Genomic DNA, 19,612 nt, shown 5'->3' with positions numbered 1-19,612 from the left:
GTCACCATTTACTATGCCACCTAAATACCTCTCTCTCTCTCTCTCTCTCTCTGTCTCTCTCTGTCTCTCTGTCTCTCTGTCTCTCTCTCTCTCTCTCTCTCTCTCTCTCTCTCTCTCTCTCTCTCTCTCTCTCTCTCTCTCTCTATATATATATATATATATATATATATATATATACATATATATAAATTTAATATGGTAATAACAAATCTCTTCTTATCTGTGCTCTTCACTATATTACTTATTTTCTTCTATGCATTTAAAAATATTTCGATGATGCTCCATTTTTTCCATATATTTTGCTATCCATTACCTCACTTCTCTCACTGCAAGTAGAAGTCTTTTCTTACAACTAATAGGTACTGTTAAACAAAAGCAAATCAATATGTAGGTCATATATTAATTAGCTCTTGAGCTCCGATGGATTTAATTACCTGATGACTGATAGTAATGACTCAAATGTACCTACACTGCCTGAAACTTTGTGCCTATGTCTGATCTTCCATCTCCAAATGCCTTTGATCCAAGTGGGCTCACTATTTAGCGCTGAACTTGGTATAGACACCAGTTGGCATTACTGCAGCTCAGAATGCCTCAACTCAAGAGATTCATTAGGCTTAGCCTTTCCCAAAAGGAGGGATTAAAGGCATGCATGCACCACCCTCTGCAGTCTAGATTTATCTTAAGTAGCAAACCTCAACTGCCCATGTCTTCATTTTCTAAAATCTCCAAGATTCATTACATTTCTGCTCTCTGCGAAGCTCCACTTAATGGATATATTTTGGGCCCTCTTGGCTTAGAGTGAATGTCAATGATAAATGTTTCTCTTTGGAACAGCAACCCTGAGGGTCTTCCCCTCCCACCTTGATTTTTCCTCTTTTTTTCTAATTAAAAGGGCCATCCCTTAACTCACTTCTTAAAGACGCCCATTCATTGAATGGACATTAGCTCACTCTAACTAAATACCTGAAAAGGCCTTACTTAGCCTAAAAGGGCCAGGGTCTCTCATTGCATCCTGGGCCATCTCCAGTCATTCTGATGAATATCTGGCTACTGGATCCTGATGGCTCTGGAGGAGAAAGTGAGGCTGGTTACCTTGCATAGCCCTCCCTCCCTCGATTCAAAGTCAACTGCAAGTCACATATGTCATCATTTCCTTGATGTCATGGTCCTCTTCGAAAATGAAGGACAAACACAACTCCCAGACTGACTGAATACCTTGTGTACATTAATATGTTAGAGAAATCTTCAATTGCATGTTCTCTGCTAAAACGTTCCACTACTGTGCCTCCCCTAACAACATTAATATGTTTAAAGCCTCACATTTATACTTAATCACATTTCTTGGCATCCCTTATCAATCCACAGTGATTTTGGGCAAAATGCCTTGTTGTGACCTGAGTTCCAAACAGCAGGAAATTAAGTTACGAAGACCAGACTCAATTTCCACAACCCCGTCCCAAAGGCAGTGTCAACACCAGCTGAAAGCAGATAAACCTTTCTTGGAATCGAGAAGGCTTGAAAAGAAGAGAGCCCCCAGAAGTCCTTGAGAAAGCCTAAACTGGCAGCTTGAGCTGCATTCTAACTGTGGAATTTTCCAACCTTCCGAAGACTTAAGTAATGGGTTGATTTTTCCCTGAAACTTTGCACCTTTGTTATTCTTTCCTCTACTATACAGTTTACTCCTGCAGAAATACCATGACTTGGATTCAGTGGGTTCTCCTATTGTGTACCTTCCTTAATATTTCTTGACTGCCTTCTCCTCCTTAGCATTTTTTATATATTATCTGGTTAGACCATGACACAGATTCTCAACATGAATCATCTGTCCTACTACACAAAATCAGTAGGACCCAGCAAACCTGCTGGGCTGGAAACTTCTTCTAACAGATTTAATTTCTTAGAGTACTGGACTAATTGTTGGTAGGCAGATAAATATCCCTGTAAGAAGAGGATACTCTCCTGCTCGGAGACACAGAATATCAAGGATTCTGTAGTTACAGAATGGGCTGGGATATCCTCTTTGACTTCTAAAATGCGTGGGGAACCCTGCAAAATTGTTGTTTCTATAAAAGGTATGGAAATATTAATATTGTGTAAATTTGCTGAATTTTATGGCTTTCATCTGAAGAACTATAATTTTTTTCCCTTGTTCATTTCAGGCTATTGAACAAAAAAAGCTGCTCCTTAATGGCAACATTCCACAGCTCAGTTAGGTGCCACCTTATTTTTCCAATGTGAAAAGCGGCATATTATTATCATTAGTGCTGTAAATGAATTCAAGAAGATGTGAGTTCAAATGCTATCTTTGACACTATCTCTGTGACCACATTGCTACATCTTCCTGAGCTGCTGACAGTGATAGAAGAAGATCTGAAGCTGGAGATCCAGGACTTTGTTTCCAGTTTGATCTCTACCTTCTCATCAAGTCTACCCACCACACCATCTTTTCCACATTCCCACTAAGTTAAGGACCTTGTCTCCTACTTTAGTGAGTACATAGAGGCCCCTTACCCTGAGCTTATTCAGTTCCATTTCTCTGTATTACCATGTTCCATTCTCTCCGTATCAATTAATTAATTAATTAATTCTCTCCTCCTTTATTCCAGCCTCTGATGAAATGACCCTTTTCTCACCAAGACTAATCCTTCCTCACAAACCCTTTATCTCATTTCCTCCCACCTTCTTTAGCAGATTGCCACCACTATCATTTTCTTCCCTGCTCTTATTAGTTTCTTCTCTGTAGTTCACAGATAACCAATTTTTTCTTATCCTTAAATAATTCTCACTAGGCCCTCCCATCCTCCTAAACCACAACCCTGTATTTCTTCTCTTTTTCAAAGGAAACTCCCATAAAACAAAGGCAATCTGTAAGCATTGCTGTAATTCGAATTAAAGATCTTCCCTTCCCCATTAATAAACCTCAGGTGAAGCATATTAAGGGAAGCTTGATTAGGGGAGTCTTGTTTTGTAGGAAGATCCACACCTTTTGTTAATTAATGTGGCACTGGGTCACAAGGGTCATGTCCTCAGGCTCTGAAAAGTGTATATATACTCTGAGGTGAGGTTTTGCTTTGGAGGCTTAGAAGATGCCAGATTAGACTCTGGGTAACCATTAAGGAGCTGCCACTCTCCCCCTTTTAAAACCCAGATGTTGGTGTTTCCCTCTCTGGTAACTATGTATTTATGTAATGGTCAGACAGTTGAATCTGTCCGTTGATCTGTGATGTATGTACTGCTTATGGTCAGACAGTTGGAAACCCTGTCTGTTAATCTTTATTTCTCCACTTTTATTTTCTCTGTTGGTATACAGATTAAAGAAGATTGCTGACCCCTCAAAAGTTGCTTTCCTTTTAGAAAAGCAGGTCTAAGAACCTGTGCTAGCAAGCCATCCTGGATGTGTCAGGTTCTTGCTGTTACAATTGCCTTGATTTATTCTCTTTTCACTTGCTTCCTAATTCTTTGTAATTTGGATTGCAACCTCACCGCTCATCTTTTATGGTTGTCTTCAAGGTTTCCAATTTAATTCATAATTGCTAATTCTAATTTTCTTTTCTCAGTCCTCATCTTCTTTGACCTCTTTGCCTCATGTGACATCATTGGTCACCCATTCCTCCTAGATACTTTCTCTTCTGTGTTTTATGACAATATTCTCTCTTGACTCTCCCCTTACTTCTCTAATTACTCTAGACTCACATTCATATCACATCTCCTTAACTATAGGTGTTCCCTAAGGCTCTGTCCTGTATTCTCATTTTTCTATGGGAAGGCTCACTTGGTGATCTAACTCATTCCCACAGGTTTATCATCATGATGAAAGTAACCCAGAGAACTAAATTTAACCCTAAAGTTTTGGGGGGTTTTTTGGGAGGCAATTGAAGTTAAAGTGATTTGCCCACGGTCATATAGTTAGTAAGTGTCTGAGGCTGGATTTGAATTCAGGTCCTCCTGACTCCAGGGCTCTAGCCACTGTGCCACCTAGTTGCCCCTCTAGTTCCTTCTCCCTCTCCTCTTTCTGTATCAGGAATTATATATTAGCCACTTCAACTAGATGCCCCATAAGCTTCCCAAACTTGAAATACCTAAAATGGAACATATTATCTTTCTTTCTTTTCAAATCAACCCCTCCTCTGAACTTCACTATTTTTGTCAAAGATACCATGAACTTTCCAATCACCAAAAACTGCCACTTCAGTCTTTGACTTTTTGCCATCTCTCACATCTGTATCAAATCAATTACCAGACCTTCTTGTCTAACTCAACAAAATGTTCTCTTTTGTTTGGTTCTGTTTTCTTCTCTCTACTCATATGCTGAACACCTCACTTCAGTCCCTCATAGTCTCCCGTCTGGACTATTTCAAATAGTTTTCCAATTGGTCCTAACTCAATCCTGTCTCCATTTCAATTTATCTTTCATACATATGCTACAGTGATTTTACTAAACTTTAGCTCTGATCTTGTCATTCCCATAACAATTAAGCTTCAGTGTTTTCTTATTGTGTCTAAGATCCAATATAGCCTCCTCTGTTTAACATTTGAAGCCCTTCCCAACCTGGCTCTAACCTACCATTCCAGCATGGTTCTACATTATTCCCCTTCCTGAAGGCCTGACTGGCCTTCTTTCTGTTTCTCACACATGTCACTCCAAGTCACATCCTTGTGCTTTTGCACCGGTTATTTTTTGCTCCTGGAATGCCGTCCCTACTCATGCTCACCTCTTAGAATTCCTTGTTTCCTTCAAAGTTCAACTCAAACACTCCTTCTCCATGAAGCATTTCTTTATGCCTACTGCCATGCCTTGGGCAAGTCACATAACTCTCTTTGCCTCAGTTTTCTCATTTGTAAAGTGAGCTGGAGAAGGAAATGGAAGCCACTTCAGTGTCTCTGCCAAGAAAACCCCCAAAGGGGTCACAAAGATTCAGACATGACTGAAGTGATTCAATAGCAATGTCCATTCCTTCCCAAATTACCTTGCATTTATCATGTATCTATTTTTTAAGATGACAGATTTAAGAATAACTTGGAGGCTATTTAGTTGATACTTCTCTGTTTTATAGATGAGGAAACTGGGGCAAAGAGGTAAGTGGTAAACATAGGCTATGATCCCATCTTCCAACTCCAAAGGTATTGCTCAATCATAGATCCTCCAACACTAAATCTCTCATACTATATTTCTTTGGCCTTTTTATTCCTTAGTTACCCCAATCTGTAAAATAAGAGGGTTGGACTCTGAAGTGTCTTTCAACTCAAAATATATGTTTTTCTGTCTACATATTCATAAATTTATAGTTAGAAGGGACCTTAGAGATAACTGAGAACAACCTTAATTTTATAGATGAGGAAACTGAAGCCCAAAGAAATTGTTACTTGATCATGGTTATACAGCTAACTATTGAGTGCATCAGGCAGGATTTGAACTCAAGCCTTTTCTGACTCCAAGCCCAGAACTGTGTAATCACAAAATGTAGTTGCCTATAGTTGTAAGGTATAAAGTTATAGATGACTATAATTTTAGTAGTTCATATGATCATAGATTTAGAACTGTATAGTACCTCAAAGGTCATCTGGTCCAGCCCTTTCATTTTACAGATAATGGAACTTAGGCCAATCACTGAACAGATCTTTGACAAATTGGTATCTTTCCCTATTGCAAATCTTTCTCTTCCATTCTCATAACCCATTTTGATGATTAGTTCTCAATTCATCAATTCTATGACCATGCCTAGCTTCTTTCCTCGATACAAACTTAATGGATTTTCTCTAGTTTACAAGAGTTTGAGGCTCCTTCTATTGCTGAATTAACTTTTTCATTTTAGAAGCCATTTGGCCCCACTCCTGCCCCCCAATCCCTGGTTACAAAAATAGCTTCTGATTCTAGTCTCTGCCCACTTGAAAATGTTTATTAGAAATATAAGTTCAACATTTTACATTTTAAACTATTCAACCTATTTCCACTTCCTTGCAGACCTTGTTCTTTATTCTATTTATTTTGGGAACTGATGCTTAGTTTAAATCTCTCCTTCTCAATGTTATTTCATCTTTCCTGTTAATATCTCACTATTGAGCTTAAATAACTCTTTGTCCTCCCTCGTGTATGTACCTTTCAAATTTTTGCATCTAATTAGCATATCCTCCTTTTAGTGACTATTTACTTAAGCTGCACATCTTAGTTCTTTTAATATTTCCACATATATCAGTTGGAAGGCCCTGAGGCCAAAAGTGAGAATATAGAAGCCTCTTCAATTAGCTATTATGTCAGTTAAGAGTAATCCAAAGAAAGGAGATGCCAGACAACTACTGGGAGCTCATGGTTGCGGATACACAGTGCAGCTCTGAGTAGTTTGTTAACAAGGCAATTGGGTTAAGTGACTTTCCCAGGGTTACACAGCTAGGGCGTATCAAGTGTCTGAGGCCAGATTTGAATTCAGGCTGTCTTGACTCTAGGGCCAGTGCTCTTTCCTAGCTGCTCAGATGATCAGAACAACCATGGAAGGGAGTACAAGGCTATAAAACACTGCAGGATAATACATATATTGGGAAGCTTCATTAGCAACATAGAAGCAACTTCCACAGCCAAGTGCACTATAATTCTAAGGGCCTGATGTTATTGGAGCCTCAGGAGGTAGGTTTTCTAATTAGCAGAATTATAATTTTCTAAGGGCTCTGATATAAATTCTCTTTGTTTCCATTAATCTGTAAATCAACATATTTATCTGTGAGCCTTTTGAACCTGTGTGCTTGTTAGGTGAACTGCTCCCTACTGTTGCTTCTTGATGTATCCTTGAGGGGAAAGTATGTCAGATAACTAAGTTTCCAGATTGTTTGGATTGGGGCAACCAGTTAAGAGAAAGGAAAAGTTTTGCTTAGTACTTTCAGGCCCTTCTTAGGAGGAAGCCTGTGATAACTGGTTGTATAGATATTAGCTAGTTTTAAGACACTTATTTACCATTTTTAACATATTTATGTATCCCGCCCTCCCACCCCAGACATATTATATGCAAATGTGCACATACCTATGCACACTCACATATACACAGTCATTTTCCAGGAGTCCCATAAACCTCACTTTCAGGTTTGCTTTTTCATGAATATGTGTTGAGGAAAGTAATGATAGTTGAACAGAAGCAAGCTATCAAACTCTACTTTTAAAAAACATGGTTGAAAAAGGATTACAAATCAATAATGCCATTTGAAGTTTTCTGTAGTAACTTCAAATGCTGGAGCCAAGTTTCTGTTCTTACATCACTTTTCATGTTGTTGTTTTTTCCTAAGGACATGTTCACCAGCTTCTCTTTTCTCTCCTTCCAACTCTGCACAATATATTCACCAGCAACAATCAAATAAAGAAATAAAAAGCCAAGAAGGCTGTGAATAGTGTTCTATTTGTATTTCCAGCTGTGATACCTCTTCCCCTCAAATCCTTTGAAGTTTCTGTTTTCTCAGCTTCCCAGCCTTCTTCAGAGTTCCTTGTTTGTCATACAGTTATACTATCCCATGGTTGAAAGAACTTGTTATCACTAAGCGAGGTGGGTGAAAGGTGGTGAATAGAGTATGATTAAGAGGGTGATGTGGACACATTGGGGTTGGGACCAATCTCAGTGGGAAATCAGGGAGAGAAATTAAAGAATTATTTAAAGAGATAGAGGGTAAAGGGAAAATGAGGAAGGGTTAAAATTAGGGGAATTAATGAGATTAGTTCTTGGAGGGAGGGAGAGAGAGAGAGAGAGAGAGAGAGGGAGAGAGGAAGGGAGGAAAAGAGAGACAGAGAGGGAGAGAGAGGGAGAGGGAGGGAGGGAGAAAGACAGAGAGAGGGAGGGAGGGAGAGAGAGGGAGAAGGAGAATGAACAGGAGCACTATATGGATAGGTACAGGGGGACAGAATGCTCACTCTTTAAACAGCAAAAGACAAGAGTGTATATGTGGTGTAAGTTGGCTTCATGCCTTCTGTAGACCCAGGGGTTTTAGTTAGGAGCCAGAAAACCTGGGACAAGCACAATGGTAAAGAAGATTTAAAACTGGCTCTGGTTCCATGAAAGAGAATGAGCCAAGTGATGAGGAATACCCTGGCATTGTTTTCCTGGCACCTACAGAAACTAAATTTATTATGGTTTGCATTTTCATTTTTTATATACAGTCAGCTGGTGGCTATAATTTAAGGCTATCGACTCCATTTCCATTTGCTTTTCTACCTATGGGCCGTGGCATTTTAAATTTTAAATTTGCTTCACAATTCCTTCCCCCAGCTTGGTTGGATTTCTTAGAGTTCTCTTTGTCCTTACTATTCTGAACGTGAAATCAAAATTTCAGGGCAGGCCCTTCCTCATGGTCCCTTCCATGTATCTTCCAGTAGAATGCGAGTTCCTTGAGGGAACTTTGGCTTATCTGTTTTGTCTCTCTATGCCCAGTGCCTTAATAAATGCTAACTGGGTATGACTGGATGAGATCGAATCAGCAACACAATAATTAAGAACAACAGGAGGAAGCAATTGAAAAGTCAGCTTCCGGAAAAAGCACAAGTTGGGAGAAGCAGAGTCTTGTCAAGGGCTGAAGAGTCAAGTCTTTAACCTTACTGTAGAAATCAGAAGGGCTCTAAAATCTGGCCTCAGGATTAAAAAGTTGAAAACGAGATAAATAACGGTCATAATTCAAATATACTCCAAATGGTGCTCACCGGTTGCTACTTTTCAATCATATAGCTGAATAAGAAAGGTAGAATGTTTGAGATACTTGATTGAATCCAGGCAATTAAAAATATCCATTGATCACTCAGAACATGGACTTAGTCAGGATGGTGTAAAACAGAAAATAAAATAAAAAACTAAACAATCAAAACCAAGCAAACAAAAACCAGATTCAGAGCTCTAGTAGGTAGGGTACTGGACTTGCAGTTAGTAGGATTTGGGCTGAAACCCCACCTCAGACACTTACTAGTTGTGTTTTACTTACTAGGCAAATTAAGTAGCACTAAGATAGTTAAGAAGACCTCAGTTCAAATCCAGCCTCATATACTTAGTAACTATGTAACCAGGCAAGTCATTTAACTTCTATCTGCCTCAGTTTCCTCTTGTGAAAAATACAGATAATAATAAAATTTACCTCATAGGGTTGTAAGAATAAAATAGTATTTGTAAAGTTTGAAAATTTTAAGGCATTATAATTTGTATATAGTATTAGCCTCTGTGTGCCTCAGTTTCCTCATCTATAAAATGAAAGGATTAGATTTGCTGGCCTCTAAGCTTTTATCTATTTCTAAATTGATGATCCTATTAATTCACTACTGAGTCAGTGAAAGAGTACTATCTCATATGAAAATACTGACATAGTAAGAGGAAATTATGATTCAAATTGAAAACAAAAATGCTGAGGCATCAACAAAATATAGGCACGATGAGAAACATAGAATTATTAACCAAGGAAGAAACATGGTGAAGGTGAGTTTCGAACTGGGATTTGAAGAAGTTGGGTGTCACAGGGTGATAAAGAGGATGATGGAGATGATTGGGATCCTGGGGTAAGACTTTAATGAAATTTGTCTAGAACACAGGCCCCTTGTTTAAGAGTAAGCCTGAAAGAAGCTAGTGACGCAGCAGGAGGACAGAAGAGTTGTAGTGTAGAGAAAAGGATGCCTTTCCTCTGTTAATTATTTGCTATTTATCCTGTATAGCTTGCTTTGTACATATTTGTTTGCATATGAATTATAATATGTTACATTATATTATTATATTATAATATATTATAATATTACATAATATTAGTTTATAAACTCCTTGAGGGCAGGGACTTGCTTTTCCCTCTTTAGGTCCCTAGTACTTAGCACAGTGCCAGACACATAGTAGGTACATAATAAATGTTTGCTGATTGATGTTCTTTCCAGGTCTAAGGACAAAGGGAGGATCCAGATGGCATTATGGGAAATTTGTAAAGTTAGGCAGAAGAGCATATCATCATGCCAAGATTTTGTGGATCAGTGAACTCCACAGATCACAAACTATGTATAACTCACAGCCATAGAGAGGTGCTTGACACTCTGTAATCACATCAGTAGTATCTGAGGTGGGTTTGGAACATAGGTCTTCTATCCCCTACACCCTATTCCCTACACTTGGTTGCCTAACTTGAATGTGAAAGATGATATGTGAAGGCAAATGAGGTTCTGATGATCATTTTAATACTGTATGCCTCTGGGGTAGGGCAAGCAAAGGGAAGTTGTCGTGATGACCATGGAGAGGCAAAATTAGAAAGGAGTACCTATTTATCAAGGAAAACAATGAGAACGTTTTGGAGAGTTTTAAATTTGTGGTTTCTACTGTTACTGGGACATCCTACTAAAAATGTTTTGTGAGAACCCAGACCCGGGGATATGGAGCTAGAAGAAGTTCCTGGCTAAAGAAGTAGTTCTGAGAGCCATCTGTAAGTGCAAGGTGATTAAAACCACCTAATTGGACTAGCTCACTAAAGGGGTTCTTCACAGAGGAGTGTATTCCATAATCCACAGAATACCTTAGACACACAGATACATACACACAGGTAAATTAACTTACACATCACTTTTATTATGAGTATTAAGTATTTACTAAACGGATGCTGAGTATATGAATGAATGAATGAGTGAATGAATCTATCCTTGAGTAGAAGCATAGTATAGTGCATGGAGCACTGGTTTAGATTCAAATCCTTTCTCGATCACTTATTAGCTGTGTTGCCCTGGGCAAGTCACTCAACTTCTCTTGCCTTGGTTTTCTTCTTCCTTCCTTCCTTCCTTCCTTCCTTCCTTCCTTCCTTCCTTCCTTCCTTCCTTCCTTCCTTCCTTCCTTCCTTCCTTCCTTCCTTCCTTCTTTCCTTCCTTCCTTCCTTCCTTCCTTCCTTCCTTCCTTCCTTCCTTCCTTCCTTCCAAGGGGAGGCAAGGCAGTTGGGCTTAAGCGACTTATCCAAGGTTACACAGCTAGTAAGTATCAAGTGTCTGAGGCTGGATTTGAACTCAGATCCTCCTGACTCTAGGACCAGTGGTCTATTCACTGCGCCCCCTAGCTGCCCCTATCAGTTTTCTCATTTCTAAAATGAAAGGGTAGGACTCAAGATGGTGATGGAGCCAGCTTGTACTGCCTTTTAAGAGTTGACTAATTTTTCATTTGAGTATTTAAACTACAGAAATCACCCAATGCTACAAATTAGGGCTTGGATCGTTTTGTTGATTATCTAGATTTAAGAAAGGGGTAGAGAAAATGTTAGAAATACAAATTATACTTAAAAGTGGGTCCTGTATACTTTTGGTTTTGGACAGACTGTTGTTAAACATTTACCAGCATGCTCCTCTCCATCTTCAACGTCACCTTCTAGGTAAAATATGAAAAAAAAATCTCATGCTCTAAAAGCAACATGGCATAATGAAAACAGTACTGGGTTTGGACTCAGGAGGCATTGGTTCAATTCCTGACACTGGCTGACACTGCACGACCATGGGCTTTTCCAAGACTTGGTTTCTTTATCTGTACAGCAGAAATAATGTTCACACTATCTTGTCCATACAGTTCTATTGAGGAAAGTCCTTTGTAAACCATAAAGCCTATGCAATGCCAATTGTTATTACAAAATAATAACTTTGTTCACTACTACCCATATTCAATAAACTCCTAGGGCTCCTTATTACCTATAGTATTAAATATCAAATCTTGTTTTCTTTTTAAAAAACTCTTTGCACCCTGACTCCTTCCTATCTTTCCAGTCTTCTTATACTTTACTAGTTTTCATATGCTGGATGATCTAGTGAAATTAATTTCTTTCCTGTTCTTTGAATATGACACTCCATCTCTGGACTCCATACCTTTTCATTGGCTTTTTCTCATTTCTAGAAAGCATTCTCTCTTTACTTCTAGCTTATGAAAGTTTTTCTCAAGACTCAGCTTGACTCCTACCTTCAGGAGGCATTTCTGGGAACATCATAATGCTATTAGCTTTCATTTACTTTGTAATATCTTCCCCATATATAATTGTTTGAGTATTGTCCTCTCCATTAGACTGTGAGTTGCTTGAAGGCAGAGATCATGTTTCCCCTTTTTTTGTATCCCCAGAACCTAGCAGAATACTCGGCACAATCAGTATTTTATAAAAACATGGTGACTAAATTGAATGCCTTATGTTGAATAAACAATTCAATAAATAAATAAGACTGGAATGCAGCACTCAACTTGAGTCAAATGCCATTTGGAGAGCATTGTAGTCAAGGCTGGGGGCAGAAAACTGTTCTTTCTCATTTAAGGACAAAATTGGAATCACTGCAAAGAAGTAGGAACAACAGATCTTTCAGTGCTATCACCAAATCTGTAGGGGCATCCCCTGGCTGTTATTAGTGATGGTGCCATAAGGAAGGATTAAATATCAAAAGAGGAGAGCAGCAGTTGCCTTTTCTGAGAATTACAGAAATCAAATGGCATTAAAAAAAATATATGTTAAGTAAGCTTATCAAGGCAACTGAACCCAAGAAGCAGAAGAATTTTTAGGGAAGTCTTTGAAATGCAACTAAAATAAAGCACTATCATCTGTAGTGCTGCCTTTCCTTTATTTTTGCTCACCTAGTTATTTCTTGACTCCTACAATGAGACAATGAGTTGAGTGGATTATTTACTCTATTATAGCAAAAAGAAATTTTCTTTCTTAAAGTCAGTGGACTTCAAGTTGGTTCAAGCACAAATTGATCTTTGGGAATTTTCCATTGATGGATAACCGATGATATAAGGGATGATACAAGTAACAGAAAGCAGTTTGAAGAATATTTTAATGACCAGATGGTTTATGGGAAGCTGGGTGCCTATAAATGCAATTGGTCCTTGAAAGATCTAAGCAGATGTAAAAGAAACACCCTATGTCTCCATCTCAATAATTAAAGAGAGGCTGGACTTCTAAATTATAAAAAAATCATCCAGAGGTATGAACTAGGAGGCAATCAGGCCTAACCACTTCTAAGGAATCAATCATTGACTTTTGATGTCTTTGAAAACTTTCTCATGAATTAAAGTGATGCTGCACAGGAAGTTTGCAGACTGGTTGAGGAAACTTGATTATGAGGAAATATGGTCATCTACAAAATCTAGTGATCTAGTGATCTAGTTCAGACCCCACTTCAGGACTTGAAGTTCTTGTAGCAGAGAGGAAAGGACTACAGACCTCAAGAACTTAGCCAGAAAGAAATGATGGCACAAGGCCAACGGATGAAAGGAGAATGAAAAATAGGACAGAACTATGGCAGAGACGGGAGAAGATGTGGAACACCATTGGCCCTACGTGTATCTAGGAGAAGGCTCAAACAGAAACCATCAGTTATAGGTAGTTCTTCTACCTTCCTAACTCCCAAGGGAAGTTTCTAGAAAAGTCTGTTCTTTCCTCAACTTTCCATCTTCTTGTCCAACTATTAAGATATATTGCAACATACTTTACCCAAATAATTCTAGTAACCTTCAGCCATTAAGATGTCAAGGACTAGCTGGAGAGAAATATAAATTTAAAGGTGGAGTCAAATTTCTGTCTAAAAATTAGAACTTTTCCTAACTGGGGGTTCTGAGCAGTTATGACTGCATTCTTAATTTATTGTTTGATATAAGTTCAGTAAAGCAACAGAAGAGGGAGTCACAAGGAACTGAGGAGATATTTATTGTCCCTAGGCTTAAAGTGAGCTAATTATTATAATAGGCTGCGGTTGATTACCTTTCTAGAGACAGAAACTATGGGGAGAAACAGAGGTTGTAGTTATATCTGGTCACCTGTACCTGTACCCACTGATAGTACAACATGCAAATTAAAAATAAAAAGATGGCTACATGGCTCATTTCTCACACTTGGCCCCATTCACCAGAATTAAAGAATTCTACATATTGAAAGAGTTTTAGATTCTTGTGAATCATCATTCCAGGGATTATTTCACTGGGGACCTTTTATGATCATTGTTGCCAATATAGAGGTAGGATTGAGAACAATGGGCAGCCCTCCCTAAATGGTAAGGCAAGCATGCCTGACCCTGAAACAAGACATGCTGGCAGACTGGGCACATGAGCTTCTGGAAGGCCAGGGGGCCAAAGCTTAATGGGAAAACAGCAGCAGTTTGTCTCCAGTGCTATTTATGTTTCAAGTGTGTGACAGACTGTCAGTGTAAGTGAGGGCTAGGGAATTTACTGCCTTTCAGATTACTGCCACAGTCTCTGACTTGACAAGTCACTTCATTTAAAAAGCTCCAGCATGAAGATTCTTCCCCTCCTCTTCCCTTCTCCCTACTTTCTTAAATAAAAACAAAAAGCAGGCAGCCACAGTAACTTACAAGACTGAAAGGAAAGGACCCTACATGATGAACTGTGTTAGCTTTCTACCAAGGAGTGCAAGGGATTCCTTCTATAAATCTCCCCAATGCATTGGCCACTTGGGTCTTTACTGGGTCTTCAAAGGAAGTGAAACACACTGATTAATTAGTTTGGTTCTGTGGGGAATGATTGCCAAAATGTGTATACAAGAAATATTTGTGTTAGAAAAAGAGACCGTGAGCAAGCGTGTGAAAGTCAGATGGGTAAGTTTGGACAGGGAGAGAACTATTCCTGAATCTCACAAATGGGAGTGCTTAGCAATCTAGTGACAGAAAAAAGGTGTAGTTACAGATCTTCTTTACAACTAAGTTCTATAGCTATTATTTTCCACTCTTCTCCCCAATTTTATATAATTTGAGGAAGTTGACTGAATAAGATTATTTATTATTTATCTTCAATAAGGAAATGATGTGTGTGTGAGTGTGTGTTTGTGTGTGAGAGAGAGAGAAAGAGAGAGAGAGAGAGGGAGGGAGGGAGGGAGAAAGTTTGAATATGAGAGAATAAGTTTTGAAACACATATTTCTTAACGTAAGAGTTGTCTAAATGATATTTGCAGTGGCATAGTGATTAGAGTGCTGTACTTGGAATCAACAAGACTTGGGCTTGAACCCAATGTCTGGCTGGCACTTTCCAGCTGCATCTTACTGGAAAAGTAATTTAAAAGAGTACCATAGAACTAGAACTCAGAGACCTTGTAAGTCTTCTGGTTCAAACTCTTCATCTTATAGGGGAAGAAACTGAGGCCCAGAGAAGTGTAGCAATTTATCTGATTTTACGAAGGTTCAAATCTAAGTCTTCTAGCTACAAATCTAGCATCCTTTCTACTTTACCCCAATGCTTTTCAGCTTCAGTTTCCTCGTCTGTAAAATGAGGATGAAAAAATACCTCAGAGGGTGGTGGTGAGGTGTTGTGTTAGAGATTTTAATTGAAATTGATTGTAATTTAAATTAATTGAGATTTGAAATTTTTGAGGTGTAAAATGAGATTTTACACACATTTATGTCTACTGTGTGTATACATATAGGAAATAATGACTTAAAGGGCTTTACAGTTGTTCCACATTATTATCATTATCTCATTTTTTCATCTAAGTTTGATGGAGTTCAGATAGAAATATTTCTGGGATGGGAGTAAGAATAGTTTTGCTACTATTCTTTTATGTTATTGCTCTGCAGACAATATAATTAAGGTGGATAACATGACAAGTTTATATTATGTAAATTATCTAGGTTCCCTAAAAACATCTGTGGTGCAATTCAATGAGAAGACAGGACAATGGAGATGCTGCTATGTACCCCATGCTCCTCCTGGGTTTGAATCTTCTCTGCTAAGTCTCTGTATTTTGAAAAATATTTTAATTCATATAATTTCAATCAATCAATATTTATTTATTAAATATTTATTAAATATGTACTACGGGCTAGGCACTGTGTTACTCTATCTGGGGATACAAAAAGAGGCAAAAGGACAATTTCTATTTTCAATGAGCTCACAATCTAATGGAGGAGACAATAGAATATATATATATATACACACATGTATACATGTATATATATATTTAAACATATATATATGTGTATATATATATGCATATATATATGTGTATATATATATATATAAAAACTGAGGCCAACAGGGTTAAATGACTTGCCCAGGGTCACACTGAGTGATCAAATTTGAACTCAAGTCTTCCTGATAGGCCCAGACCTCTATCCACTGCACCAGAAATAAATATTACAAACGCCAGCTAACTTTAGGCACTAGCTGCTGGGGGAGGCGAGAATAGCGGAGATGGTGCTTTAAGGAAAGGCCTCCAGCAGTAGGTGGAATGTGAGCTGAGTCTAAGTAAATCAGTGATTCTTGGGAGTGAAAGTGCAGAAGGAGAAGATTTCAGAGATATGGAAAATGTTCTTCAGTTAAGTTTTGATGGGCATTATGCTTGCGTTATGTTGTTAATGGAGAACTAAAGTCTTATTCTTCCTGTAACAAATTCTGGGGGTAAAAATACTTACTCTGAAGCTGAATTTAGAGAAGCAGTCAGAAGACTGGGTTCAAGTCAGAATGGAGGCAGAATGAACCCTACAAATTGCATAACCTCTCAGAGACCCAGGCAATTCTCAGGGACAAGAAGTCGCATTAAAAAATGCTTATCTGTCTCAGTGGAGGGAGTTTTTCACTTGAAACTGGTGAGAATACCAATGAAATTGCAGGCCTGCATATCAGATCTTAAATTGTATATAAAGCAGCAATCATCAAAACCACTTGGTACTAGCAAAGAAACACAGGGGTAGATCAGTGGAAAAGGTTAGGTACACAAGACACAGTAGTCAGTGATTACAGCAGTCTACTATTTGACAAAACCAAGGACCCTAGCTCCTGGGATAAGAACTCAGTGTTTGACAAAAGTTGCTGGAAAACTGTAAAATAATGTGGTGGAAACTGGGCATAAAGCAATGCCTGACACCATATATCAGAATAAAGTCCAAATGGGTACATGATCTAGGAATAAAGAATAATACCATAAACAAGTTAGGGGAGCAAGGAATAGTTTATTTGTCAGATTTATGGAGAATGGAGGAATTTATAACCAAACAAGAGATAGAGAGCAGTATGAAATGCAAAATGGATAATTTTGATTACATTAAATTGAAAAGTTTTTGCACAAATAAAGCCAATGCACCCAAGATTAGGAGCGAAGTAGAAAACTAGGAAAGAATCTTTACGACTAGTGTCCATGATAAAGACCTCATTTCTAAAATATATAGCGAATGGAGTCAAATTTATAAGAATACAAGTCATTCCCCAACTGATAAGTGGTCAAAGGACATGAACAGGCAGTTTTCAAAGAAATTAAATCAATCTCTAGTCATATAAAAAAATGTTTTGCATCACTATTGATTAGAGAGATGCAAATCAAAACAGCTCTGAGGTACTACATGTCACAGCCCATCAGATAGGCTAACATGACAAAACAGGAAAATGATACATACTGGAGAAGATGTGGGAGAGTTGGAATACTAATTCATTGTGAGTGGAGCTGTGGCTGATCCAACCATTTTGGAGAGCAATTTGGAACTATGCCCAAAGGGAAAGGAAAAAGATAAAACTCTATGATCAAATTATAGGAGGGGTAGCTATAAACAAGAAGGATAAACTCTAACAATGACTAACTATGATAAAAAGCATTTCCTAATCTTGGGAAATGTTATGGAATTTTCAAAAAAAATGCCTATGAGGAGACACAAATAACATAACTAATATTTATTTATAGGGTATTCCACACAGGTCACTTGAAGGTTCTTTTATGGTTGAAGAGGTCAAATACTAGTAGCAATTCCCTTTTCCCCCCTCCCCCCCAACAAAATGGGAATCTAAAGTCTTCTGAGTCATGTGACTTAGAAATTCAAGGTCTAACGAAGGATTTATTTAGATATGGGCTTGAGTAGATTAAAATTATTTTGAGAGAGAAATATTGGTTCTCTCTGCTCCTTTTGCCTGAGCTGAAATGACCTGGCCCGCTGTTTGGGTGAGATTACAAATGCAGCTTTTAGATTTTCATTAAGGCTGTGCTGTCTCCCTCACATCTGTTCTGAAAAGCATATGGCTCTCACTTTAGCTAACAGCATAGGGTATCTTCATTACAGGTACTTGTTAGGGGATTCAATCATCAACTGTCTTCAGGGCAGAAACTACCAAAAGCTTCCTTAAGATATTTGGTAGTTAAAGGAGACAGCCTGATAGGCATGTTGGCTGTTCATTCATTTAGGTCTATCCTATATTGAATTATAAAAACTGAACGCACATATACAATATTATCTCAGTTCTTTTCCCACCTCTCCCTCCAATAAAAATGCCTTCACTGAATTGTGATTTAGCATTCTGCTCTATTCTTTTACACAAGGTCAATACAAGAACTGTCTATTCGAATAATTCTTCTGTTGGACTCTCTAGTAAAGGTGTAGTTGCAGATATTATTTGCTATGTAACTCAGTGCCCTATAGATAAAGACCCATACAACAGCCTTCTGTTTGAATTTAGTTCCAGAGGAAAAAATAAATCTATAGATGGAAGTTTATACTTTTTCCTTCCTGAAAGTGAAGACTATTTATTCCAGTACATTTGTCTTTTTGCCTTAGCTACTGGAAAACTCTGAAAACTTCAAGGCTATAACTAGGGTGAAGCCACTAGGATATTTTTTTTAGGGTGAGTAATTAAAAGGATATGGACTACAAGTTTAAAAAAGAAAATATAGAAAAGAAGAGCCTGCATGTCTGACCAGATATTACCACTCCCAAGTCTCCTTAATCTTCCCTATTGACATTCAGTTGTTATACAAAACAACTTATATAATATATAATATATAATAGCTTCACAAGGCTGCGCCCAGTTGAAAAGTATGTAATCATGCCCCCTACACTCCTCTTGGGCATGTCAGTACTTTGGTGCTAGATGGTAACCAGAACTGGAATTCCTTTGCTTTGATTAAAGATTCTGGTTTTTGTTGTTTTGATGGTTTTCTTTATTTCGGGTTGCCAGTTTTAAATAGAGTAAATAGCAATATTTATTTAATGTCCATTAAGCATATAACATATATGTCTGGTTAACCACTCTTTTGGACTTGGAGGTCAGATAGAAACAAACAAATCAAAATGGCCTCTCCTAGATCTATTATGCATTGTTGTATTGCAATGCCCTTTTTATAGGCAGGTAAAGAATCTGGGAAATAACTGAATAGAAGGGCTAGGGTAGATGCATGCTGCATACCTCATATGTGAAAGATCAGTAGGAGTAAACAATCTGTGAAGGGGAAGGAGCATTTAATTCACTCAGATCATGTGACATAAAATTTATTACCATCTCCTCTTAGATACCATAGACACAACTATAAGATGTTTGAGATAGTAGGATCCTTGATGATCACCTAACCAAAGAATCATAGATTTAGAGCTGGAAGGGAACTTAGATGCCATTTAGTCCAAATCCTTCACTTTATAGATTAAGAAACACAGACTTAGATATCTGAAGGCTCTCACCCAAGGTTGTTCAGGTATTACGTTTAGATAGGATTCAATCCTAGATACTTTGACTCCAGATCCAACATTCTTTCTAAAATAATCCAATTTTTCCATTTAGTAGATGAGGAAACTAAGGCCCAGAAGGATTAGTAAACTGGCCCATGGTCATGCAGTTCAAAAATGTTAGAGACAAAATTTTGTCCCAGGTACCATGACTAAAGTCCAAGGTCATGTGGAAGGGCCAAGACTGGA

General features: G+C 38.1%; 1 protein-coding gene and 1 long non-coding RNA gene across 9 annotated transcripts in view; one reads left to right on the top strand and one right to left on the bottom strand.

Moving 5' to 3' along the window:
* The window catches only part of LSAMP (limbic system associated membrane protein), an 823,632-nt gene that overhangs the window by 69,989 nt on the left and 734,031 nt on the right, over positions 1-19,612 (bottom strand). The window lies entirely within an intron of this gene.
* Positions 1-19,612, top strand: part of LOC140506606 (uncharacterized) — a 71,557-nt gene that overhangs the window by 10,578 nt on the left and 41,367 nt on the right. For 5 of the 6 annotated variants that reach the window (XR_011968007.1, XR_011968006.1, XR_011968001.1 and 2 more), the window contains exon 3: positions 2,163-2,491. The exons of the other annotated variant lie outside the window; for it this stretch is intronic. This is a non-coding gene — a long non-coding RNA (uncharacterized lncRNA). The remainder of the gene's footprint in view (positions 1-2,162; positions 2,492-19,612) is intronic. 6 annotated transcript variants of the gene reach the window in all.

The sequence above is a fragment of the Notamacropus eugenii genome, chromosome 5 (genome assembly GCF_028372415.1).
Source record: "Notamacropus eugenii isolate mMacEug1 chromosome 5, mMacEug1.pri_v2, whole genome shotgun sequence".
NCBI classification, from domain to species: Eukaryota; Metazoa; Chordata; class Mammalia; order Diprotodontia; family Macropodidae; genus Notamacropus; species Notamacropus eugenii.
Note: the sequence above shows the minus strand (reverse complement) of the source record. Positions and strands in the feature narration are given on the sequence as shown.